Raw genomic sequence first — 27,875 nt, 5'->3', positions numbered from 1 at the left:
TCTTGATTCTCCTTTGATAATCTTTGCTTCATTGGGTTTTCCTTGTTGTGTCCCTTCTTGCTTCATCTTAGCTTGCCTGCATATCATCCTTTTCTTGAATCCCATGAATGGGATTCCCAATGAGACATCTGCATTGGTTCATGAACCTTCTTTTGAATATTCCATCCTAGGATATTAAAGAACCTTGCCTTGCAAATGTTTCTTTTCTTTTGATGGTAGAGGTCTTCTAAGATTCTTAATCATGATCAATCTTCTTTAATCACAGATGAGATCCTATACTAGGTATGCTCCTTCTACATGAATATTTTGAGCTATATCTTCCATGCTCATATATTCGAGAAGATAATTCTAACCATGCATTTTTATTTTCATTATAAATGCTACTTATTAATGAGTATCTAGAACTCTATGTACTACATGCTTCTAGATTCTAGAAGATGTTTCTAGCCATGCAATTTCTACATACTCCTATTCTACTCAAAACCTTGAAAGAAGACTTGAAGTAAAGAGTTTGACTTAGTCATAGTAGAGATCCAGAAGATATTCCTTCTTTTGCTTCTTTGCTTCTTCTTTCACTTCTTGAGTCATGTGAGCTTCTTCCCCCTTTATTTTGTTGTGGTTGTCCTTCTTAAGATTAGGAAAATTCCTTTTGTAGTGTCCATATTCTTGGCATCCATAGCATTGGATTTTGGGCATGTCTTTGTTGTTTGTTATTCGTGGACCAAATTTGCGAAATTTTCCCTTTCTGTTGCCCATGGTAGCAAATGCTTACTCCTTTGATCCCACATCTTCCTTTTATTTAAGTCTAGTTTCCTCTGTCTTGCATAGAGACCACATTTCACTGAGTGTGGCTGCTTCCTTCTTGGAATATATGCTTGATGTGAAGTTTTCCCAATCCTCATGTAGAGCATTGAGTACTACTATTGTCATTTCTCTCTCATACATGATTCCCCAAGCTCTTGAAGTTGATCCCTCATCTTAGAGATCTTCATGAAGTAGGGAGATATTCCTTCCTTTGGTATCTTCACCTTTATAATTGATTTCTTAGAGATATCACTTCTTCGGTTGTGGATATCGAGAATAGCTCTACTAGCTTATGATAAATTTCTTTTAATGTCTCACATTTGGAGGCATAAGGAATGAGAGAGACTTTGATTGATTCTATTAGAATCATTTGAGCTCTTTTATCATCCTTATTGTACTTGGCTAAGGCTTGAGTTTGTTCCTTAGCAGGGATAGCAATATTCCCGTTGACATGTTCTAGGAGTTCATTCTCCTTGAGAAGTAATTCATTCATTTCCTTCCATGCAAGAAAGTTATTGGTACCTACCAATTTGTTTCCTTCCTTGAAAAATACATTGATGTATATTTAGAAGGGGACATATACTTACTTTATAGATTTTGAGATGTAGTGGATTTTCTTTCTCTTGGAAGACTTGATGGTTTGCCTTCCTAGGATCTTGATGTTATTCAAGTTTCCTTTCTCCAAGTGGACTTACTTGATGGAAATATTTTCTTGGTAACTTGTAGATTATGTAGGTCCCTCTTTGATCTGCTCTTCTTTGTAGTTGCCTTTGTGTAAGGCTCTTCTCCTTGCTTTGTAGTCTTCCTTGATGAATGATAGATGGTAGGCATTCTTTTCCTTGATTAGACTTGGATTGATTATTCAACCTTGTAGATGTCTTTCCTTGATGAGTGTTCTTGAGTTTCCCTTTTTCCTTGATGTGTCACCTTAGCTCTAATACCATGTTGAAGAATCTAGGGAAATTAGGTGTAGTGTGATTCTTCTTGACTTGATAAAAATTTGTGAAGCACTTTTACAATTATCTTAATAGCTTTATATTCTTCTTATTATTAGTGTGGGTGGTTCATCAAACTGCTACCAAAAACATAAATACAAGAACACAAACTTTGGCTCTCTGCCAGGGCAAAAACCTCTCTTCACTTGAGAGGAAAACCCTTTTGTAAGTTTCTCTTATTGAAGCTTCTTCTTCATCAATGCCAAACCCTAGACCCTTGACAAGAATATCCTCAAAGAACAAGTAAAATACTTCCTTCTTCATGAACTTTGTTTCCTCATTTTTTTGTCCTACTTTGTCTAGCACTTCATTCCCCGACACTTCGTCCTCCTACTTCCTTCGGAAACTCGTGATAGACCTTCTTATGCTTAGTTCTAGAAGAGATATTTATCCTTGATCTTTAGTGAAGTCATTCACAGAAGATGATACCTTCCTTCTCTTAACCAACCGAGCTTCTTCTTCATTTGTGGTTGTAGACTTGATGTGACAGCATTGCAACCCTATTTTTTCACACATGTGGGAGGTTTCCCTTAGGTTTTGACTCCTTTCTCCTTCACTTGTGAGAGTCTCTTCTTCACTTGGGTAGGAGGCCTTATAGGCCTAAGTTACTAGCCCAAACAAGGAGGAATATATCATTGTGATCTTGCTACTATTATATCCGCAGACTGCTCTTCTTTTCTCGCATGTGTGACTGTGTATCCTCCTTAGAACAACCCTATAAACTTCAGTTTGTGTCTCTCCTTCTTTGCTGCAATAGAGTCTCCTTGTATTTCGACTTTCTTCACCCTTTCACGTTTCTTCTTCTTCACTAATTTCATAGGTAGATTGCGTTGTACTTAGAGGAATGGACAACGTCTATATATAGAGGATTGTCCCTCCTTTAGGCCAACTTGAGGCAAACTTGACATATCTAATTCAGATTGCTTCTTTGTAGGTGTCATTTCATGGAGGAGACTTGTTGACTTTGCTTGGAGTTATTCTCTTGAATCTAATACATATACAAGGTGTAACATGCACTTAAGGTCTTCAACCTTTTATTCTGACTATTTGACTCACCTATAGCACTTTAACTTGTGCTATACCTATTTCGATGAGAAAAGAACTCATTGACATATATTATAAAAAAATATTTCTTTTCTTGAATAAATACAAATATCAATAGTACATTTATGAAGACCGAACCTAGTTACAGTTCATCAATGTCTTCCCTATACTAGATAGCTTCCATTTAAATGAAAAGAGTCTTTTTGGAATATTAGCTGCATCATAGTGTGTTCATGCGACATAGATTTTTGAGCCTTGAAATCGAAACATAATTCAATATCAATGTTAAAATTCATCTCAATTAACCTAAGGATAATTTGGAATATTAACACAAACATCTAGAGGTCTACGCTAGAGACGTGTTCTGATGTCATTAAGCATAGGAGCTGTCATTGTTTTGCAGCGTTGCATCCAAGGGGTGAAATCATGTTCCACATATGGAAGCGTATAGGATTGTTCTCCACGTACCTTTGGGTATATCAGATGGTGCTCCATGCATGATAATTATATGGGAACGCTCTTTTTTAACGGTTATGCGTTAGACAACACTACTATGGTCTGCACTCCCACGTATTGTCGAGTATATTTTGGGATTCCCCTATAGGTTTCTATCCATCCATAGGTAACCGAGTCTGCCACCTTGTATAACATGATACACCGAACATAACATTATGGGAGATTGGATGTCGTACATTAATTCCTTTGTTCGCCAAGGTGTATATTGCAGTTCATAGTGACTTGGTAAGCCCTCTTGCCTAGCTAGCCATTTTTTTGTTTTGTGTCTTTAATTTCTAAAATTAATTAATTGACCACGAAACGACATCCTCCCCATGGAATAGATCCTTAGTGGATCTTAGATTGAGACTAATGGAAATAGTTCTTGAGTCTACCAATAAAGGAAACCCCTCTGATGGGAATTCTGGTCCTTTTCCTTCTTTTGGGAATGTTAGTGCTCCTTATATGGAAACATTGTCCCTTCCCAAATTTACTATTGGTTTGCCAGTTTAGTTGTTTTCAACCCCTATGGTTCTAAATGTCCAAACAGCTTCTCAATCAAGTTCTCCTCCACTTGCACAACATCAACCTCATGTTGATCCTAAAGTTGACACCTTGCCTTCTTCACCTATTGTTTCCTCACCCTTTTCTCCATGTTCCCCTAGTGAAATTATTGATTCTAGTAACCAGGGAGTTAAGAAGAAGAAGAAGAGGATGAAGAAGAAGAATCAAAATAAGCAAGGGGGCAACCAAAAACCATTGCTACAAATGCAACTAATGTGGAGAAACCGTCCAATCAGCCCCAAAAAGTGAAGTTCCCTTGCAGGTTATGTAAGGGTGACCACCTTCTTAGAGATTTTATTAGTATTCCCAAGGTATTAGAAGTGTGGTCTACAGGCTCACATTAGCATTTTTCATTGGCCTCTGGAGATCACGTCACTGACAAACCCTCAACTAGTGATAGTAAGGTCCATGGGAATAAGGGTAAAGTCAAATTTCCCTATAGGTTATGTGAATGGAATCATCCTATTCACCTTTTTCCTTATATGGATGAAGCCTCACAAGTGTTGGGCAACCCTACAAATTCTCATATTCATCTTCCGACTAGTTATCAAAACCTTTCCCCTAGTCCTCCACTAGTTGATCAAGTGATAATTGATAAGAATTCATCTCTAGTCAATCCTACTCTCTCTGTAAGTGAATCCCATGAGTATGTTCATGATCAATCATTGGTTTAGAAAATGGTTGAATTGATTCCACCTTCAACTGATTGTATCTTTCTCATAGAGAGTGAACTTCATATCGCTCAGGTTCTTCTTGTTTCTTTTGATTCTAATGAATTGGGGGGCAATCCTCCTGTTCCCATGGGACTGGGGGGAGATACTCCTCTTCACATAACACAAGGGGGAAGTTCTCCCATTCCCACGGTACCCCCTCCAAGTAGTATGGTCACTTCCTTTGATTGGAGTCAATTGACAGGATATCATCTTCCTTCTTACGTGCCCTTCCAGATCAGAGTATAAGCTTATAATATACCTGTACCTGGCACAATCATAGATGAAGGTGCATTGGTTAGTATTATATCCTCAACTACTTGGCAAGATTTTGGTTCTTTGTACCTTGTGCCCATTACCTACAATCTGTTGGTTTTTAATAAAGGAACCAATCAACCATTAGGGATCCTTCATAAGTTTCCTATTAATTTGGGAGGAAAAATCATTTAAATCGATGTGATGGTTGTCCAAGGACCTTTGGATTTTAATTTACTCCTTGGCTATGACTATGTTTATGTCATGGGAACTCTTATATCTTCTCTCTTTTGTGTGATATGTTTCCCGCATGAAGGAAGAATCATGACCATTGATTAGCTTTCGTTTGTTGGTCCTAATTTGACTCCCAATCAAACATCTTCCCTAAATAATCTTTGTATGCAAGTGGTATCACCCCCGCCAAAGGTTAAATATGTGGCCAGTTGTTCCATGCCCGTGCCTACTAATGATCTAGTAAGTGATATAGTGCATCATGTACTAGGGGCATTGGAACCTATCTTTCCATTAGATTCCTTGATATGTATCCCTCCCAGAGTTTTTTTCTCCCATCTGATGATAAACTCTTGGAATCCATGGCCTCTTATGGGCAATGATCAAGGTTCTTGGAGCATGGTTCCTTTTCTTGTGTCAATCTCCTTAAAAAATGAATCAAGGTTCTCAGAGCATAGCTCCTTTACTTATGTCAAGCTCCTTAAAAAATGAATCAAGGTTCTCGAAGAAGAGTTCCTTTACCTGTGTTAAGATCGTTAAAAAATGAAACAAGGTGTCATGAGCATGGTTATTTTCTTGTGTTTCTAATTAAAAAATGAAACAAATCCCCTTCCAATTTGAGTTGATTAGATCTCAGAAATTCCCAGTCGAGCCTTTTACTTGATCTCATAAATGAACCTTCATTCAATCCACATGTTAGTAACTAGTAGTTTACTTAGGTGAATGAAATGAAGCTTAGGGGGCATATACCTCGAATTGAGTCATTATGTTGAGGGCATGCAAACCTATCTCAAGAATATTTTTTTCTTTATTTTTGTTGAAGAAATTTTTTTTTGGTTTTGGTAAGTTAACATCAGTTAGTCAAAAAACGAAAATATATTTCAAAAAATGTTAAGTTAGGATATGGACAAAAAGAATATTGAATCAAAAAATGTTAGCCATATTTTGATGAATAAGTCCATATCAAATAAAATATTAGAATAAATTCACTAAAAAAGGAAGGCAAAAATAAAATGTTAGCTTAGAAATAAAAGAAAAAATAATAAATTATGAAAGTGTTGCAAATCCAAATGCCACTACTCTTAGTCAAGTTTATTTTTGCAAATGAAAAGTTGTGTGCAGATTGTTTAAATGCCACACTAGTTCATAAAATCAAATTATACAGTTTAATCATGATTTGATTTAATTTAAATTTTTGTCAATAGGTAGCAGATAAAATTGGTTCAACAGTTTAATTTGAGCCAATGGAAGTAATAAGGGATAGAAGTAGAAATAAAAGGAAAATGTTGAGTTGCTAATCTAAGTGCACTTAGGTGACTAAGATTGTGAAAAAATGTTAGGAAAGTTAAGGGTAGGTAGACAAATGAAATGCCATTGTAGCATGAAAGGATTTTTATCCTAAAGTCAGAACATTGCATACATGTGCATATAATGAATGGTTTAAATTAAACATTATTTACAAAATATCAATTTTATGGTCTAATATTTGCGTGTTATCCATTCATTCGCCAATACCCCACGCGTGTCACATCCGTCATAACTCTTGACCCCACCATCACTTTCCACCTCACGATATTAAACCTCCTTGATCTTTTTCTTCATCCCACACATTCCCCTAGGATTTGATGGCCTACATCGCTCCCTGGTCTTCCCTTGCTGTCTCAACATTATCGGCGAGGGGGTCCGAAGTCGACAGTTTTGTCTACTACCCTCCAAAACTGCTTTTCCCTCATCCTAGTTATTCGGAACTTAAAACCCCAAAACACCTTACCACTCATAATTACTCCCGAATGCGATTTTAATTCAATCGTTTACCGCCGCTCCTAAGTTGTCGTCCATGTACGCTCCCATGTCACTTACTCTATCCATTCAACTACCATTTCTTTACCTGTTATCCACTAATTTGCCACCCCTCACACATTGATATTCCATTTATCCGTTTATCACCCCTGTTGGGGAATTAATGAGGATTTAATCACTAATTAATGGACCCGCTCCATATTATTCATTATAAGCCTTGATTTTCATAAAAACCATTACACAGTGCATTTCCATAATTCACTAGATACTTGTAGCTTGCAGCCAAAATGACAGATTCATCGTTCAACCAAATTTTCAATTCTGTTCAGAAGAAAGATGACATCCAGGTCCACCTAATCCATTTTCACTTACACTGTTATTCTATTATCACTATGTTTCAGCCCAATTCTTCCAATTTCTGTCACTTTCAGCTTGCGAGTTCAATTAATGGAATGCCTCCTAAAGGAAAAGAAGTTGTAGAAAACCCAAATCCTCTCATTCATCAACAAGTTGACTTCTATCATACTCCCTTGGTCAAGAGAGACTGTAAAATCAATGAGTCTTTGTCTGAATTCAATTTTTTTGAAATCTACTACTAGATGGAGGATCAATTAGTTGATCAAACTAATGAAATAGTACTTTGGGACTCCCACCTTCCTCATTACATCTTCCCTTATATACACAAAGCACCTGAATTTGTTAGGAAATTCCATGAATCCTATGACCCCATTCAGAAAGCTATCATCTCACCTACAGGAGAAATTTTGTGCTCCATGAATGCTCAGTCCATTGAACAGATGTTGCAGGCCCCAATTATTGCACCCATCTTTTTTCTCATAACGAAGCCTATCAAAAGCTATATTTCACTAAAAGAGCTCAAACTCTAGAACTTTTCCTAGCTATAGATAATGCTCTACCTAAAATAAATCCTCGCTATGATTCATCTATATTCCTAGACCTAACCAAGCAAATTACTACCATTCTTTCTTATCTTCTTGGTTACAATTCCAATCAATATGTAAATGAAGCCATCATTGGTTTCTTATCTATCTTTTCTTCTGGTTCCAAACCCACTATTCGTTATAACTTTAGCCAATTTCTAGCTGAGGCCATTCATGAACAATTTGTCCAGTTCAATATTGAAGAGGTATTCAAGTATGCTTCAGTACTTGTATATATTTTTATATATTTTTAGGGAGACAAGTTTCATTTAACCTTGCAAAATCTAGATGAAGAAGCAACCATAAATGAGTGATATTTTTCAATTCTATGGGAATGAAGGAGAAGGAAGAATTTACATATCAACAATTCATAGAATTGTTTGTTCATCTAGCCATTGATCTTATGAGCATCACTCAAGTACCAAGAATAAGTGATGAAATTGTGAAAGTGTTGCAGCTGGTTGATCAGGCCACAATAGGAGACTAGTATCTTTACCAAAATTATATAGAGATCAGAGTCTATGGCTATGATCTTCCACCCTACAAGCTTCCTAAGTACCTCCCTATCATATTTTTTGCATTAGAATATAATAGGAAAAGGTTAAATGCAGATGAAACACATTTTGTGGCTACAAATAAGAAATCACAATTCAAGCTAAAGGCTTAGTTTGGTCCATTAATCTGTAATACTAGAGCAACAGGACAAGAAGCAGACAGGTTATTGAAGCAAATGAAGTTTGGCCTCAGCTTCACTTGGTCTTATCACCCAATGGGAGTCATTTCTAGGCTCAGAGTTGAAAACAAATTCACTGCATACCATCATACTGCCAGGCCTGAAATAGAGCAGTGCAAAAATCAGTCAGAGTGGAAAGAGAACACCCTTCAATAAGTCGAAGAACATGCAATCTCTACTTCCAATGTACAAACTCCACTTGCGTAGGAAAAGACAGCTAAACGGGGGAGGGAAGAACAGTAATCCCCTACAACTGAAGCATCAAGTCAAGCTTTTAGAATGGTACATAGAGAGAAGAGACCTAGGCTCTCTTCCAAGGTCAGTGCAACTATTGAGTTACAGAAAACAACATTTGATGGAATTGGAGAAACCTCTCTTTCACACAGTCTGGTGGATAGACTATTTAGACTCCCACTCATTCCACCACATCCCATGAACAACAGGTGAACCAAACTAGTGAAGGCAGTCAAAAGGATAGAGAAGATGACATTTTTCATGTCTTCAGTGAAATTAAGAAGAATAATGAGGAGTTAAAGTTGAATACTTATACTCAATTCTGGAAACATTCTTCCAGTTCTCTGGCCAAACTTCTTTCAGTCTTTGACTCTGAGAAAGGTAAAATGTAGATGGCTTTCTTACAAGCTTAGATTCCAAAACCTAGGAATGTTGCACATTACTAGAAGCACACCTCCTTTGAATTTAACGTTAAAGATGTAAATCCAATTAACCAAATGGAGATGCAAAAACAGGCTAGCCAAATGATTACTTCTACTTTAACTAACACTACCATGGTTCTGTCAAAAATGTAGGCTACCTTGGCTAATACACAGTCACAGCTTAAGCTTGAGAATGTTTCCTCATTGGCTAAAGACACCAAGATCAAATATTTGGAAGATCTGGTGCTGAAGATGGGATATGATCCCTCTGATATAAAGGCTACATAAGAAATTGCCAAGACAAAAAATACTGTGATTTCAACATTAAGGAAGCAGCTAAAATTGCCAGCTTCAGAGGACCCAATGACTAAAGAGGTTGAAGAAATTGAAACTTAGAAATATGACATGATGAAGCTCATCATGGAACAAAATCTACAAATATAACAGATGGAGGAGAAAATGGAGAAACTTGTCAAAGAGAAAGAGGAAACTGTTAAAAGGGCCAATATTCCAATGGATGTAGTTCCTCTTACATCAGTCTCTATAACTACAGCTTTTGCCTCAGGCACAGTGGAAACTATAGGAATAGTAGTAGGAGCTGAACAACTTGTTGAAGCTATTCAGAATTTGTCTATTCAGGTAGAGGAAACAAAGAAATTGTAGGATCCGCTGAAGACACTACAACACATGAAAGAACTTGCAGACAGTTCACATGGAGCTGAGTTGCAGAGGGAAAAAGTCAAATTGAGGTATTGCAAAAAGAAATTAAAGAATATTACCTTGGAAATAAACTGGGTTTGGTAAAGGAAATGTTATGGGAAGAGATAATTGAATCAATCAAAGATATCTGGCCTTATATCAGGATAATCTTTGATAAAAAAGACCTGTTGGAGAAAGCTTAGGAAGATATTGAAACCATCTCCAAGGAACTTGAGGACATGCTAGAAGTTGCCACTGAAATAATCAAATTTCTGAATTCTAAAGACAACTATTAGCTTGAATAATTAGGAATTAATGATAGGACAACAACCATACTGGAAGTGAAGAAGATTATTACGAAGAAAAATCCCATTCTTCAGTTGGAGAAAAAATGAAATAGTGTTAATGTTATAGTTCAATGTTTTTTCAGCAGGTTGGAACCCTTGACCAACAAGGGTTTGCCCTCTATGCTAGTGATAAATGATAAATTAATGCCCATTGAAGACTATGTCTGAAAACTTGCAAAGGTCAGCGCCAACGCAGTTATAGTTTCAAACATAATAGGTGTAGCAACACCAAGGGTTTTACTAAATGAACTTAGAGATACCTTTTTCATCCTAATTGAAATCAAACATATATTTTTAGTGAAAACCACTTTTACAAAATATACGGAAATGGATGAGGGTTATCGAAGGGTGACTAAGTTATCTATCCTAGATAAGAAATGTTGGGAACAACTAACTGATTTACTTGACTAAAAGGAGGATCAAATAGAATTCATCATTTCCAGGGATAGTCATCAACAACATTTAGCATTTCCAGGAACATTCATCAAGAGTTTAACACCAAAATAGTGACAGATTGACTATCAGTTCATATTCCTGATTTTGTATTAATCTATTTTTGTAAATTTGTTTAAGATATTTTCTTAGCTCTAAGATCGTATATATAACTCTCTTTAATGAGTTATTAAAGGTTGCACCCTTGGAGAAACATTTGTAAGCCCTAAATGTACTCAGCTTTTTCTGAATCATTAATACCAAAGCAAAGGATTATGAATTTTGATTCATATAGTTTTGTATTCCTTGTAAGTTTTCCAGTTTTCATTCACTGTGTTTTCTTCATATTCTTAAGTTTTACAAAGATAAATAGATAGGAGTAGTTGAGTCTCAATTCACTCTTATAAGCTTTCTGAAGTGATCATCTTTAAAGAGAATGAATTATAAAAACTATTTGTTTAAGTAATTCCCTCTAAATCATAAAATCATCAGTATCTTTGTAATCTTGGGCATATTTTGTCAAAGTTTCTTAACATTGTTTGAAGGTTTTCTTACTTATGGTTATCTAATTTTCTATTTGAAAAATGTAATACTCATATCATCTTTCTATTTCTATTCATCACCAGATAAGCTAAATCACTGTGTGGATTTTAATAGTAGCCCTTTGGTTGATATTAGTATTATTAAAGAAGGTTAGTCATCACTATTTTTAATTTGTTTCATACATTGGTCCTCCAAAAATTAAAACAAAACCCCCCAAAACAAATATCTTAGATGCCCTGGCATGGTAGCTAACCCTTATCATCTCGTAGATACAACATCAATCTGGCATTGTTGTCGGGGACTCGAATTTGATTAGTTTTCCTGGGTCAATGATATAAATCCTATTCCTTTAATGTGACTAAAGGTCTAGATAGGTCAAAATCCTTCACCTGGTGACTCCACTGTATCGCACTGGCACCTTTTAAGCACAATAGATCCCATTTTGAATCTGACACAGTTAGTCCTCTGTTAGATCCAGAAAGACTTGTGAGAAAGGCAAGTTCTAGAAGGAGACATCAACCATCTTCTTCCACTTCAATCTTGTAGCCTGAAAATATATTACAATTTGATCCTCATAGTAACATTCCATCCAATATAGATTGGACTCATTTATCAACTAGGGTTGCTGAACTTTTAGATAAGGGAGTTGATTTTAAATCAACTTTCCTTATCCATTTACTTGAATCTCATCCAGAACAACTACTTCCACCAGGATGACCTAAATTTGAGTCTGTCCTGGGTGTTCATTTACTTGAATACAAACCTACAGATTTCATGTCCCCCACTACTTATTCATTCCCTTCCACTTCTGAATGCCCTGAATTTTCTCCTTCTAAACAACCATAAGGGACCTTTGCTATATATTCTAATCCACTATTTGAAACAACAAAGGATATTCATTCTCAGGTCCACAAGTTAGTTATTAAGACTCCTTTAAGATCTTACAGGACGTCTCCTCCTTCTTTATCCCCTTCTTCTTCAACTCCACATAGTCATTCACTCTCTCTACCATCATCATCATCATCATCTTCTTCTTCTATAAAAACACCTCATACACCACCTTCTACTATGGCATTCCAACCCATTGTACAGGCAAGATATACAGATTTATTTTTACCTCCAAACCTTGATGCTTTCCCTCCTGGATATTTAAAGCACCTTCCTAGGTATAATGGAGAAACTAGTCCCTCAGCTAAAGACCATCTTCAAGCATTTCTAGACTTTGAAAATAACATGAACATAGAACAAGAAAATGTTTACATGAGGCTATTTATTCAGTCTCTTGAGGGACATGTGATAACTTGGTTTAGGCAGTTACCTACAAATTCCATTAGAAATTTGGAAGGGCTAACAAATATATTCAAAAATCAATGGGAAGTGAAGAAAGATGCTCTTTACTTTTTGAATGAGTTTGAAGAACTTAAAAGTAACTTTGTTGAACCTGTCTCTGATTTTATCAAAAGGTTCAACAAAATTTATCATAAGATACCCCCTGATTGTAAACCCCCTATAGTAGCACCCAAATCTAGGTTCTCAAAATCCTTTGACGAAGATTTTGTTGTAATGTTAAGAGAAATAACTTCAAGAACTCTTGAAGACATGCAAACTAATGCTATAGAGGTGGAAGAAAATAGGTCTGCCTCAGCCACTTTAAAAGCTAAAGAGGAAAAAACCCAAAGAAAACTTAAATCTAGTGAAGAGTGGTTGAAGGGAAAATACCCCTAGGGTCCTTTGGGCTAAGACTCTACCAGACTGAAAGTTGCTTATTCAAAGAAACACACACACAGCCATCATCTTTACTTTTAAGCAAATTCTAATGTTAAGGGTACATACCTAAGGTCCTACGTTCGAGAAGGCCTTTAGGGTCCAAACCCTTCTTGGAGTTCCCTTCTTCTTCCTTTGACCTGTAAGACCAACAAATCAAATAACACAACAGTACATGTACAAATACTTATGTATAAACCATCTTTATGCTATAAAGTTAGTTATAAAAATCTTTAAGTAACCACTTGCATAAGAATTCAAAACAAGAATCTCATAAGCATAAAGAAAGATTGTTTCGGGAACAAAGACGTGTTTCTTTATATATAAAGGCAAATAAAGTACATATAACGGAAAGATATCACCTGAACACCTTCAGCAGGCTCCAAGCAAAGCTTCCTCCCGGACTCGTTCCAGCCTCAAGCCTCCAACAAGAGCTCCTTCCAAGTCTTACTCAATGATGATATCAAGGATGAATGATCACCAATACACATGGAAACAAGGGTTTCCTATGCAAAATGGGGGAAGTGCAGAAAGCACCAAGGACTTCAGACCTGGTCTAAGGGGAAAATCTCAGCATAATAATCTTGCTCTCCTCTTTCTCTCTCCCTTATGCCTTCCCTTTGATGTCTTTTTATACCATCCCCAAAGTAGTTTTTTAGTTAGGAGTTGGTTGGGAACAGTTGGGCCACGGGCACTAACAGGTGATCAGCAGGTAAAACCCGCGATCTCCGCCCGAAAATAAGGAATTATATATTTTTTTAAGTGTTTTAATACATACACGCGGGTTGGGTATACACAGACCCGCGTGTACACGCGTTTAACTCAGGGCAATGTCGCGTATAGGGAATAAAACACTGTTTTTTAAATTTTTGGACCAGGTCTGGAAGGAGGGGTTGCCCTAGGCCATGAGTGCAGCATCACAAACCATAAGAGTGAGATTTGGAGCTATAACAGATGCCCCCTAATGTATGAGGTCAGAAGGGGAACATGATGGCCGAAATATATTATGTAAGTACATGGAAAGGAACTCTGTCGAAAAACCGAGGAGGACTGCACCAGAATTCAGCCTGCCAAGCCACCGAAAGGAGATCAAAAAGAAACACTGTCTGAGGCGGGCATACCCATGCTCAGGAAAAGTAAATCATGTCCGCATAGCAAGTACAAGCGGATCCACTAAGTATACAAGTATACATGACTGGAAGATACATAATGGATCATCTGATCATAATGAGTAAGTACATGTCTAAATATCACATATAAAACTGTCAATGATGCTGAAAGATGCAACGGATCACTGATATCAAAGACTGATCCCAAAAGGTACCAACTGAACATGATGGAATAGGATGGTACTACACTGCAAACTCAGGTGCCAGCATATAGAATGTCGCCATGACTGACTGCAACATATAAGGTGGAGTGGTATCAACTAGCAGCAACAGGAGCAACTGTCAAGTGAACCAATGAATGCTGATACAACCTAAGGTCTTCACCGACCGCCGTGGTACATTTCTACACCATGGGAATAAATGATCTGAAGTCGACCATGTGAGAAATCGTTTGATTACCGGTCATTGATGTATACCGTTAACAAACGCGAGAATACTCACCGATAATGATAATGAGCGTCAAGGTACCCAGTACAATCTAACAAGTGTGAATAGATGAGCTGAAGTCGAACACCTGTAAGAATCTATCGATCAGGAGACAATGATGGTTTCCCACTATCGATAGCGAAGGATCTGCCACTAATGACTACAAACCCCAAGGTACTGCCAAATGGACTCTAGATCTTTGCCCCAGAGCAATGAGTCGGAGTCGATAGGGTAAGATCCGCTAGAAGGAAGGCATTAAGGCATCCTCCATCAATCTAGCGCGAGTGTAACCCGTAGGCCAATAATGTGTAAGGAATCGGACGAAAAAAGATGTAGTAACCCAACCAAAGTACGTTTCCGGCGTACACAAGTTGTGGCTAGCGCACGGCAGAAACCCTCTGAACCAACCAATAATGAAAGCTGACACAGAGGCGAGATATCCACCAATAAGGTCAAATGGAAACCAAGGTACTGCACGAATCCCAATGTGTGATAATGTATGCTGACGTCGAACACAAGGGAAACCACTCAGTCAAAGACCCATGATACTGATCGATGCTGAGCACAAGGTGACCTATCAATAATGAAAATAGGGCCAGGGTGCGGCTCTAGGCCTGTCCTCAGAGCAATGTGTCGTCGTCGATAAGGACAAGACCCACCAGCAAGAAGTCAATGGGGACCTTCTCAAACCGGCACGAGTAAAGGACCAATATAATTGATGTGATGATAGACATGACACTGACAACCAGGGATGGCCGACTGAAAAATGAGTCAAGAGACACCGCAGAAAGGCCGACTCAGGCTAACTTCCCTTGAACAAAAGCACGACTCAATGTGACTATGTGGCAGCATATGATGAATCTGTATAAGTTCGTCATGCAAGAGGCACGAACGAACCCTCCATATGATTGGAAGAGATAACCAATCGGGGGAGAGCTGACTCGATAACAAGGTTATGGCATACCTAAGTCAAACTAAATCCCACCCATGCGGAGGAGACTTTCTTTTGAGTGCTTTGTTCAAGGGCGACACGACTGACTCTAGCTGCCAACAATAAATGGAAATAATGTCCCTGTTCCCACTCTTTTTTGGAATATTTAATTTTTTTGTCTTTTTCTGATAAGCCGAAAAAAGAATAAAAGAATGCTATGGTACAGTTGAAAGAACGAGTGTCGGTGAAGCAGATGATCTAGTTCCTGGGAAAGGAACGTTCCTATGCTCAATGCAGGGAGGTGAAAATTGGTCAGTGACACTCAGAGGTATGTTCCTTCCACGGATCTAGGTATGTCAAGCTGCAGAAGTCAAAGGTATGCAAGGTTGATTTTGTAGACGTCATGGTCAAAAGTTGGCTTAAACACGAGTCCAAGTGAAGCCGGCTCTAGGCCAAAAGGTGCAAATGGTCAACATGCAATGCAAAAGTACAACTCGACACTCTTAGGAGCCTCTAGGGTATAAGGCCAGAACGAAGCGAAGAAGCAAAGAGGAATGAGTCTTCAACGCATAAGTCATGGCGGGACTACAGAGGACTCCCGAGCCTACTCAAAATGAAGCAGCATGGGCAACAAATGTCAGTGAGGTGCTAACTAGGATGCCCATGTAAAGGATGGCTCTACCATCGTGTGATGATTTAAAGAATCGGCGAGTGAAAATGGCTAACGAACCATAACACGATGGGGTCGACCCTATGGCAGATGTATCGGTCAAATGGAGGCTAGTATGCATAATGCAACGGAAAAATGGTGTCCCTAACCTATATGCCAGTGAGAACACGATACCTGCCATGACGGGTCAGCAATCATGGAACCGTCTCGAACCATCGAAAAATGTCCAAAATGTCCTGAAAAACAACCCAATCTCGACATTCCAAGCTCCCAAGTTAAAAGTGACATGAAACCAAACAAAATAAAATTTTGAAAAAATTTTGCATTTTCAAAACTTATAAAAAGAAATTTTGGACTTACCATTTTCACCATTTGACTTGGAGAGCAAAAATTGTGGAGCAAAAGGAGCAAACTTCCCTGTGACTTATTCAACCGTTCAAACTTGCCGAAAACTTCCAAGTAAGCACTAAACTTGTCTTGCAATTAATTGTGATAGTTTTTAGGAAGTTTAATTGATGTTTTACCGTTGGATTTTTGCAAAAAATTCCTTTGCGGCGTACATGCGGGTTGGCTATATAGAACTCGCGTATACGACGGCCCTACATGCGACTGTATACAAAGGAACCTGCGTGTGCGCAGCAAACTAATTTTATACACAAAACTAACGGATGAAAATGATTTTTTCTTCCAGGATGACTCTCACATGGCGTGAAAGAGAGCACTCAGCTGTGGATAATGAAGTTATGAACAATGATGAGGCATTAGATTCCCTATGGGGATGCGGGTTGCTAAAGTTCTTCAAATTGCCAAATATGAAAGCCAACACGCGTTTGCTCGAGAAACTCATTGATTATTGGGATGTCGATGAGGAAGCATTCATCATTGATCAGATGCCACTCAGGGTAGAAGTGGAAGATATATATTTTATCACGGGCCTTTCCCGAAGGGGAGAGGTAGTGCATTCTCGGGGCAGGACACGGAATAGCCTCAGTGTAGATGACTATGTACAGATTTATTGCCCGGGTCATCGGAAGGTCAGGAGTCAGATCTCTATCCCACATGTGGTGAGTTTGTCACTCAGGATAATCTTGTTCACCATAGGTCGAGTGAACGGATCATCCTCACTACATCAGGCATCACGGGTAAACATGAGCGTGGCAGTGGACTGTCTCACTACAGTGTTTGACTGGTGTACTCCTCTCCTTGCCAACATGAAGGAACAACTCACTTCTATCAGGAGGGGACAGACCAAGAACTTTGGGTTTGGAACCATCTTGTGCACTTTCTTCTTCGAGAGGGTTCCCGCACTCCGCCCCAGGGTAGCAGTTTCCATCAGTAGTCCACATGATCCACGCATGGGCCGGTGGGCTGACTTGATGAAGCGTCTGGGGGGTGGGGAAGTTCCTAGGAATGCATTCGACGATGATTTCTTTACCTGGTGGGAGCAGCAAATCATCGCTATGGATGATTACCCCTATGCCGGACTGGATTTCCGAGGAGATCCTGATCTAGTTTTACCACCAGATGCAGCATGGGGCGAGATTGGTAAGATTTTTGATTTTTATGATTTTATGATTTTTTGGATTTTTTAATGATGAACTTTGAGAAATATTTTTTGATGAGATTCAAATGACTAATATGATGATCATGTTCCAGACATTGGGCCCATACGACCAGATGGATTCCCGTGGCATGGACGGCGTGGCCGAGGAGCCGAAGAGGCGGCTGCGGATGCGGAACGGACCTTAAACAACGTCCAGTGACACTTGGCGAGACTGAGCTGCCAAGTACCGATGGCCGAGATAGAGGACCTTCCTTCAGATATGTAGCGTCATGTGGTTGGCATGCCACGTGACTGGGTTCGCATCTTTCGGCGCATGGCCCACGCTATAGTGACATACTTAGATGCTCATCCTGAGCCGAGGCGTTAGATATACCTGACATGATTATGGGCATTTGAGTTCCAATTTTGTATATTTTTGGACACACATATGTACACTCGAGACGCTTTGCGATATATATATATATATAGTTTGACTTTTTTATGCATGATTTTATGATGATGAATGATTGATATGCGAGTCTAATGCTTGATTAGCGATAAAATCAGCTAACCAATTTTGAGATCTTGGAATGTGCAAATAATTAATGTAAATAAATGATCTTTGCAACAACCTCACCCTTGAATATTGGCGATATAATAATGGATCTCTAACCCGATAAATGTTATTTAACTGAGACACTATCAATTGAGAATCAAGATATACTACCAACGAGTCAATCCCATAAGAGATTGCCTCGGATAATAAATTGATAACAGCTGTATACTCGGCCATATTGTTTGAAGCAGGACCGATACACCCGCCTCTCGATATCATCAACTGACCAGTTGGGTAATAAAGTACCCAAGCTGCGGAAGAAAGATTCTGAGTGTGCCGACTAGCACCATCGGCGAACCCAAAATAGACCAAATCATCCATCAGCACCTGCCACAGCAGACCAAAAAGTACTGATATCAGAAAACACGACAATATATGCATAAATATATACATAAAATACAAAGAAGTCATCGCCCAGCCTGAACTAAGCAAAGTACTTCTTTAGGTAGAGCCCATCAGGAGGCTCCGCCCACTGACTCCTAGGGATGTTTATAGGTACGACGATCGAACCAATCAATATACTCTCTTCGGCAAACGAATGTGCTGGAGCCAAAGGGACTGTACAAACATCACTAGTCGAACTGGAGGACCGAGATTCTACTTGATGCACAGGGGAATGAAGGTGTAACCGACGATGTAAATCTTCCAAAGGTCAATCTACGGCCGTCATTGCTTCGAATATCGCTTCATCTGATGGAAAAACAATATCTGAGCAATCCGATGCAAAGGTGGAATCAAGGGTCTGAAAATGAGCCACATCACCATCTATTTCTTTCCCAAAGGAAATAGTAGAATGGTTATCTACAGAGTTATCGATAGATTCGCATCTAGGTTCTACCGTAGATATAAGAGATTCTATTCCACCCACCTTGTCGTCACCTGATGTGGTCACAGATGAAGCTAAGGTTCCAGGATTCGAAGAATAAGGAATTTGGACAAACTCTCTCCGTAAAGGATCCCTAGAGGATGAAATTGTATCTATACCAGCTGTAGGAGGGGGAAGATTAAACGTACCCATCAATGAAGAGTACATCCCGACTCTTAGACTCTCAGTAGGCGGACGGGGATTACCTACTAAAGGAATAGTAGAGTCAGAGTTTGCTTGAGGATCAACTGGACAATAGTCCAATTGGTCAACCTTAATGATTTTCCCCTCATGAGGAAAGCAAATGACACGAAACAGAGTCGAAACCACAACATCCATCTCGTATACCCAGTTCCTTCCTAATAGGAGATTATAGTCTAGGTTAGCGTCTATGACCTCTACTTCAATATTAACGACCTTTCCTCCAACACATATAGGAAAGGCCGGGATAATCCCGTATGGCCTATGAGAGTGACCATCAAATGCTGTCAATAGGGTAGGTGAAGGAACAACCGACGGTGATCCAATGGCCTTCCAGCATGACATAGACATGACACACGTGGAAGCTCCCTCATCTACAACCGTCCGAAAAATATTCATTTTCTGGTAGGTAGACTTTATCTGGAAAGCCATGTGGAAGTCTCTTTTTGACATTACTCATATCGAAAGTGAGAGCTAAGGAGTTACTTGGATCTACTGCCCCCATTTCCAATAGAAAGGCACTTCGTTGAGCAGGACATGACTGGAGAACCTCTAATGCGGACATAGCACATGGACTCTGGGCCAGATCCTCAACAATGGAGTAATTCTGGGTTGCCCTAATATTAGGGTTGATAGTCGCGTGTTTTGCGGAACCTTTCGGCACCCGAGGTATAGTCTCAACAGAAGGTCGCTCAATATGAAGTGGGTTGTTAGTTTCGGGAACTGATTTACCCTTAGAATTTTCACCTTCACCATAATCGCGTGACCATGTGGCCACATTAGCGTGATCACCCATCATGAAAACATTCGATGACTTGTCCCCTTCCTGGTTGCCCCCTGAGGAGGTACCAGGGTTTGAACTTGCGCCAGCAAGAAGTTGCTGCCCTTGGGGGAAAGGGTTAGTTAACACAGCTTGGGAACTAGAAGTCCCTTGCTGTCCTAACAAGCGCTGAGCGTCTTCAATTCTAGGGCAGAGATGAGTTAGATGGTCCCCACTGCATAACTTGCAAGGAAACTTAACTTTCTTTCTTGACTCATTTCCACCACCACCAGCATTGTTGCCGGACTTATTTGCATCAGACTTCCCATCCTGGTTCTTTTTCTTACCACATCCTTTCTTTTTCCCATTGGAACTTTGATTTCCTTTGGGGTTATCGGATTGGACGGCGTTAATTGAAGAATTTTGGGAAGCGGGAGGATTAGACAATGTGACTTGGTTGTTAGAAGTAGTTTGCAAAGACAACTGCTGCAATTGATTCAACAAGTTCACTGTAGATGTGTCTACTGACCCAACGATACTGTCCGTGTGTGGACCTGGCTTCGGCTTAGCTAAATCAACCTTAGATCCAGGAGCATCTGGCAAGTACTTTTGGAGGATCCCAGACTGAGAGTAAATCAGTTCTAACTGCTGGGCCCTGAAAATGGCTTGCTCCTCAAAATAGACCCCAGACATGGAGACATCCTTGGAGATCTCAGGTTGCAAAGACTTCAAAAACCACTCTAGACGGTACTCCGAAGGGATTTCGGCTATGATGAGCCTCTTTCTCCGTCTCCATTCCTGAATGTGATCAGAAATGTGGGTTGCCATATCCTGACGAAAGGTGGCCAGAAGTTCAGTTCCAGCATCGTAGCGGACAGGTAACCGGAAGTGATTTAAGAAGATATTGGCTAAGTCAGCGAACGATGTAAAGCTGCCCCCTGGCAACTCTATGTACCATTTAGCCGCATTACCAGTCAAGGTGCACTGAAAGAGTCTCAACCTAATCGAATCCTCGATGAGGGAGTTGGATGAGCACCACAAATGGAATGTGGTTACATGATCGCCCGGATCTTCACCACTCTTCCCTTCGAATTTCGGTATATCCGAAGGGAGTTTGGTTGGGACCGGAGGCCAGGCCAAATTGTATCTGATAGGGTCATTCGTTAGCTTATTGAGATCTGGCAAGTTTAACGTTGCCAGAAACGGAAGCCTAGGAGGACCTAGGGGATTCCACCCAGACTGGGCGGAACTCCCAAAGTTCTGAAAAGATTGTCCTGGAATTTGGGAGGCACCAGGCTGCCCGAAGTGACCAGTAGAACCGGCTGAACCAAAAGGCAAGCCTTGTGGTCCAGCAAAATTCAGAGTTTGACCAACTCCTGCCGTATAACCTCCATAGCCCGCAAAGTTTCCTCCTAAAGAATGGTAAGGAATTGATAACCCCTGATATGGGTTCCAAGCCGAAGCAAGGGGAGGAATACTTTGAAACGAATTAACCGTGGTGTACGGCCTATTCCCTTGTTGGCCGATAAATGGATTCCCAGTTCCTGCACTACTAACCCCAGGGTTATTCCAACCTTGGAAAGGATTTCTGCTTTGTCCTATAGAAGAAAAAGGCATGGATCCTACCGTCGGGTTGGAATGTGGTATATGACCACTTTCGAAAGGAAAACCCTGGAATGAAGCCGATCCGCCCATCATGGACGTAGCAGTACTAAACGGAATCGATGGAATGCCCTGTGATTGGGTGCCAAAAGAGAAGAGTCCAGTACTAAAAGCATTGGTTTGGGCATTTCCACTCGTGGACGGAATGGAGGTAGACCCAAGTAGAGATGTGCTCGCAAAAGATCCAAACGAGGAAGTGGAGGGGATGGAAATGGTTCCTCCCCCTTGCACCGATGTAGGGGTTTGCATAGCTGCAGCACTCGTAGAAGCCATGCTTCCAGTAGTGGTCATGAATGGTAAGCGCGTAGCGTAACCTGGACTTGCTGGTCTATGTGACGGAGTCCCAACGTATTGCAATACGTCTGGATGACTAAATGGTAGAGGAGAATTTGGAACCACTAATGATTCTGAAAGTTCTTCTACCTCTACGTTATTCTCCGCTTGAAAGCGAACTCGAGAAAGGACTGGAGTGTCCCTCTCTTGCTCAGAAGTACCAGGCCTTGCTTGTCCGCTAATGTCCCCAAGAGGAGGATCAATCCCTGATCCGTCAACCAGCGTGGGACAGACCCCACCGGTAGCACTACCTCTGCGCCTTCTAGGAGAAGGCTCTAAACTTGATGGCGAGAGACCACGAAGTCTTCGAGACCGTCTTGGAGATCAGTCAGCCACTTTGAATTTTTTGTTATGATCTTAACTAAAGACTCAAAAAATTAAAAGCTAGGCCAACTAGGAGCACAGAGCACACACTATAAAGTCCCTAAAGATACAGCCAGTCAAACAACTTCCACGTATTTCCGCTCCGGGTGATTAGGACCGGACACCAAAATACGAGAAAGTGAATCAAGGGACCTTCCGAAGATAGTCTGGGATGATGAGGGCCCATTCCTATCAGCGAAGGTATCAGAGGAAGTTACGCTGACCTCCTAACAACAGCCTGCGCCGGTGCAAGCCCCCAAGCTTCGCAAGGGTGCCCTCCAGTAGTACTGTTGAGAGTGATACAACGTCGAACTGAGGTGCCACGGGATTCCCCTCCGCAGCCACCTATGCAGATCCCTAGGAGAGGAAACTATGGGTACCAACTTGTCGTAGAAGCCAGGCGGAACAGTCGTGAGGTAAGTTCGGACAAGTAGGAGAGGGGGTATCTCTCTTCCCTGTCTTCATAGACCCTCGTGCTTAACTCCCAGATCCGGAGCTTTCCTAGTCTTCCTAACGCTATTGGATTTACTCTCGTTAATCAGACTCTTATGTTTGATGTTTTATGTGGTCTTGGAGAGTTAACTCTCCACTCGCCTAATCCAAGGCCCTAAAATCCTAAACTTGTTGGTGTACCTGACTAAAACAAAAAAGTTCTAGTGGATTTTAATTTAGCGCTTGATTTTATTAGGCTGTTCTTTAAGTCACAAGGTAATGGAGATGAAACTTGTGGTGTTTTTATGGACGCAAAAGAAATTAATAAAACTTAGCTACATGCACATGCACTTTTTGTTTTCGATGAAGAGCAATTTCTATGAGGTTCAGAGGTACTTCTAATATAAACAAATTTTCTTTTTCTTTTCAGATTCCACACTCACAAAAACTAACAAAACTAAATATGCCTAAAAGAGATGCAAATCTATCCTAATGCAAGAACTATATGTGGATGCAAGATTTAAAGACTACTTCTAAAAACAAAGAAGGAAAGTTGCTGCTTTACCAAATTTTGTCTTGCCACTAAAATGCTTAGATAGAAGATGATGTGTTACCAATCATTTCGTCCAAACAATAAAAACAAGTTTTAAGATAAAAACAAAGCACTTTCACTTCGCAAAAAAGGAAATCAAATGAAAAGCAAGTTTAAGAAAGCGAAACTCAAAACTTTCAAAAGATTTTCTTTCAATCAAACCAAAAAGTCTTTTTCAAAGGAAATCTCTCAAAAATACTGACACCAATGATTGATAAATAGGCAACCAAACACTTTTGTGAATTGACACCTTTCAAATGATGAAAACTCAACAAAAATAAAATGTGTTTGAAATCGCTTTTGATAATCAAAAGCAGCAATGAAAGTCCAAAAGATCAAAAGACAAGTTTCAAGAAAATGGTAACAAACAACTTTCCCGAAACGAAGGAGCAAACGGTCACAAAAATGATTTCGTTAAGCAAACAAAAGTGTCATGAAAGCAAAATGGACACAAAGATTGAACCCAATCTTCTTACTCTGCCGAAACAGAGCAATCAAGATTCCTAAACAGAAATCTTGTGTGTCAAAAATCAATGACGCTTGCAATCAATGAAAACAAGACTAATACTCCTTATGACTAGAGAGAGTTCAGAACAAGATGCCCCCTGTTAAACAGAGGACTGTTACCAGAAAATGACTGTTTCAAACTGACCCAAACCACCAGACAAATATTCAGCAAAAAGAAAATTTATAAATCTTGAAAATTATGTAATATACGCGCCTGCAATTATGTGCAGAATGCGTGTACACACGACTGTAACTAAGGAAACCTGCCTATACGTGGGTTCACTTAGTGAAACTTGCGTATATACGCTTCTGTAATCCAGAAAAAGAGCGTATCTGAAGTCTTTCAAGAAAAATAAAAAACACAGACTGAAAAACTGGAAAAGCTTGGAGTTCAAGAACAGATCAGACAGTCAGAGCCAACAAACAGAAGGGCTGAGCCTTGATTGACTTGAAGACTACCCAAACTAGGAACAACAAGAGTGTTGTCCCCAGTGGAGTCGCCAATTCTGGTTGAAGGGAAAATACCCCTAGGGTCCTTTGGGCTAAGACTCTACCAGACTGAAAATTGCTTATTCAAAGAAACACACACAGCCATCATCTTTACTTTTAAGCAAATTCTAATGTTAGGGGTACGTACCTAAGGTCCTACGTTCGAGAAGGCCTTTAGGGTCCAAACCCTTCTTGGAGTTCCCTTCTTCTTCCTTTGACCTGTAAGACCAACAAATCAAAGAACACAACAGTACATGTACAAATACTTATGTATAAACCATCTTTATGCTATAAAGTTAGTTATAAAAATCTTTAAGTAACCACTTGCATAAGAATTCAAAACAAGAATCTCATAAGCATAAAGAAAGATTGTTTCAGGAACAAAGACGTGTTTCTTTATATATAAAGGCAAATAAAGTACATATAATGGAAAGATATCACTTGAACACCTTCATCAGGCTCCAAGCAAAGCTTCCTCCCGGATTCGTTCTAGCCTCAAGCCTCCAACAAGAGCTCCTTCCAAGTCTTACTCAATGATGATATCAAGGATGAATGATCACCAATACACATGGAAACAAGGGTTTCCTATGCAAAATGGGGGAAGTGCAGAAATTACCAAGGACTTCAGACCTGGTCTAAGGGGAAAATCTCAGCATAATAATCTTGCTCTCCTCTTTCTCTCTCCCTTAGGCCTTCCCTTTGATGTCTTTTTATACCATCTCCAAAGTAGTTTTTTAGTTAGGAGTTGGTTGGGAACAGTTGGGCGACGGGCACTAACAGGTGATCAGCAGGTAAAACCCGTGATCTCCACCCGAAAATAAGGAATTATATATTTTTTTAAGTCTTTTAATACATACACGCGGGTTGGGTATACACAGACCTGCGTGTACACGCGTTTAACTCAGGGCAATGTCACGTATAGGGAATAAAACACTGTTTTTTAAATTTTTGGACCAAGTTTGGAAGGAGGGGTTGCCCTAGGCCATGAGTGCAGCATCACAAACCATAAGAGTGAGATTTGGAGCTATAACAAAGAGGCCTCTACTTCCTCTAAGACTAAAACTTAAGATTCTAAAATAGATGAGATAACTTCACTTCTTAGGAATCTATCTAATAGAATTTCCAAGGTTGAGACTCCACCTAGAAAAGTTCAACAAACAGTCACTCGACCTCAAAATAAAAATCAAGGTCAATGTTAACACCCAGGTTGTTCCCTATGACTCCCTAGGGAATACGGCCGGGGTAACCACTAACCAATCTTTGGATCACAGTTTCTAGCCAAACTGTAATCAGAGAGGGCTCTCTCTTTATGATTTGTCTCTGTTATGATGTTGTTTTAGGCTAGGTATTATGCTCGGGTTTTGGTTTATGTTTTGGTTGAAGGACTTCTTTCAGGTCTTACAGTGTAGTGTTTGAGGAGTGAAATACCATTGGGCAATGGAGTCTGGAATTGTGAAATGATTTGATATGTAGGATTGGTGGTGTTCAAACTGCAGGGCCTATTTTGTATTTTAGACAAACAAACTTAGCTTAAATGGTGATGTATGTCAACCAATAGAAAGCAATTAAGAATTTTCTATTAAGCTGGTGAGGTGAAAGTGTAACACGCTGCACAGGAGCAAACTTGAATTCCTGTGACAAAGGCTACTGTGAAAGATGTATTCTGAAAGTGCAGCAATTAAGAATTACACTTATCAAGATTGCATCTGAAGAAAACATTCATTAACAACGCGGATTGAACTCAGGGTATTCATTGAATAAATCCTGAAAGTTATTCTTTTTCCTTGTTGCTAGATATTTAAAGTGAGATGACATATGGATTTTAACAAACAAAATACATAACAGAGAGAGTTACAGAGACTTATTGTATGGCGAAATACACAGGAATCCAGCAGTTTCCAACAGACACCAGTACGCATTCAACACTTCAGAAATCCGAGAAATTCCATCACTTTCTTTATTAACTTCTGAAAGGATTACAACATAAGAACTTCTTCAGGAGAAATCAACAACAACCCTTGCAAGCTCAAGCGAAGGGGACTTTATAGGAATGTTCATACAAAATATCTCAGGCATTGAGTCATCTGAGAGAGAAAATATCTTCATAGATTGGTACAGAAAGTAGAAAAGAAGTTATTGCAACTTTGAATGCAGCATAAATGCTCTTTATGTCTATCAGAGGATAATTTGACCTTTGGAGGTCATTGAGTCGGTTGAGCCGCTTTGCTTTAATGCTGAATAACGCGTCTTTATTTCTTGCTGCGCTGTATTTTCTCGGGTTTGCCATCTGTAACTGTGATTGCTGCTATAGTGACCGAATAGCCCTACTGAGTTGGCTCAGCCTTTCATCTTTGCTCTGTATGCTTATCTATCAAAATTCTGCCTGTGTATGACTTACTTATAAACTGGAAAACATTAACATTTACAGGTTCTGGCTTGATAATATTATCTGTGTCAAATTCTTCCAGACTTCCTGTGTGGGCAACTGGTGATTCACAATTGCCTCTATGGTTTCATCTGCTTCTGTATACTTAAAAAAGTTTGGAGGCACATTGAACAGATGATTGATCTCATTCATAATAAAAAATAGGTTGTCCACCCTATTGTATAAAGTTTTCCCTGATGCTGGCCCTGATTCTGCTGAAGTGCTGGGCTGTCTTGCAATTTGTCCTGCAACATAGGCATCAACCCTCTTAGTGTAGTTTTCAAGGGTAAGCAGTCTTCCTACACTGCTTAATATGCTAGGGAGGCCTCTGTTCTGTAATGCCTGAAATCTGTCCATGAACTTGTTGATTTCAGTCTGCATATCCTGGGTTCTTCTTTCCAATGTTCCAACCAGGTTTCGTAGTGTCAGGACCCTTTTAACCATTGAGATTGTCTCAGTCCTGTGAGAAATTCCCATGGTGGCCAGTTGAGAGCTTGTCCTGTTATTTAAAATATTGATCATTCTGGTGGCAGCATCGGGCATGTTGCCAAGGCTTGCTCTAGCTCTGTGTATTTCCCTGTTTGCCTTTGCAACGAGTACTGATTGTTCATCTATAGTCTCAATGTACTGCCACTGATTGGTGATAGACTGGCCAATATTGGCCCAAAGGACTGCTTTTAGCTCTGCTGTCACCTTTTCTAGTGTGAGCTCCTTCTCAAGCTCAGTTATCCTCTTCTTTAAAGCTTTTATTTCTCGTTCCTTTTCAGCTGCATTCTGTTTGCTCTTATCATATCTCTCATTTACTTTAGCCAAAGATTCTTTGGCTGAATTGAGCTCCAACATTTGAGCTTCCAGGACTTGAATTTCATTTTGGAGCT

This window comes from Pinus tabuliformis, chromosome 9 (genome assembly GCF_031772625.1).
Source record: "Pinus tabuliformis cultivar Carrire ecotype Pingquan chromosome 9, CPIR1, whole genome shotgun sequence".
In the NCBI taxonomy this organism is placed as follows: domain Eukaryota; kingdom Viridiplantae; phylum Streptophyta; class Pinopsida; order Pinales; family Pinaceae; genus Pinus; species Pinus tabuliformis.
This window is presented reverse-complemented; position numbering follows the sequence as displayed.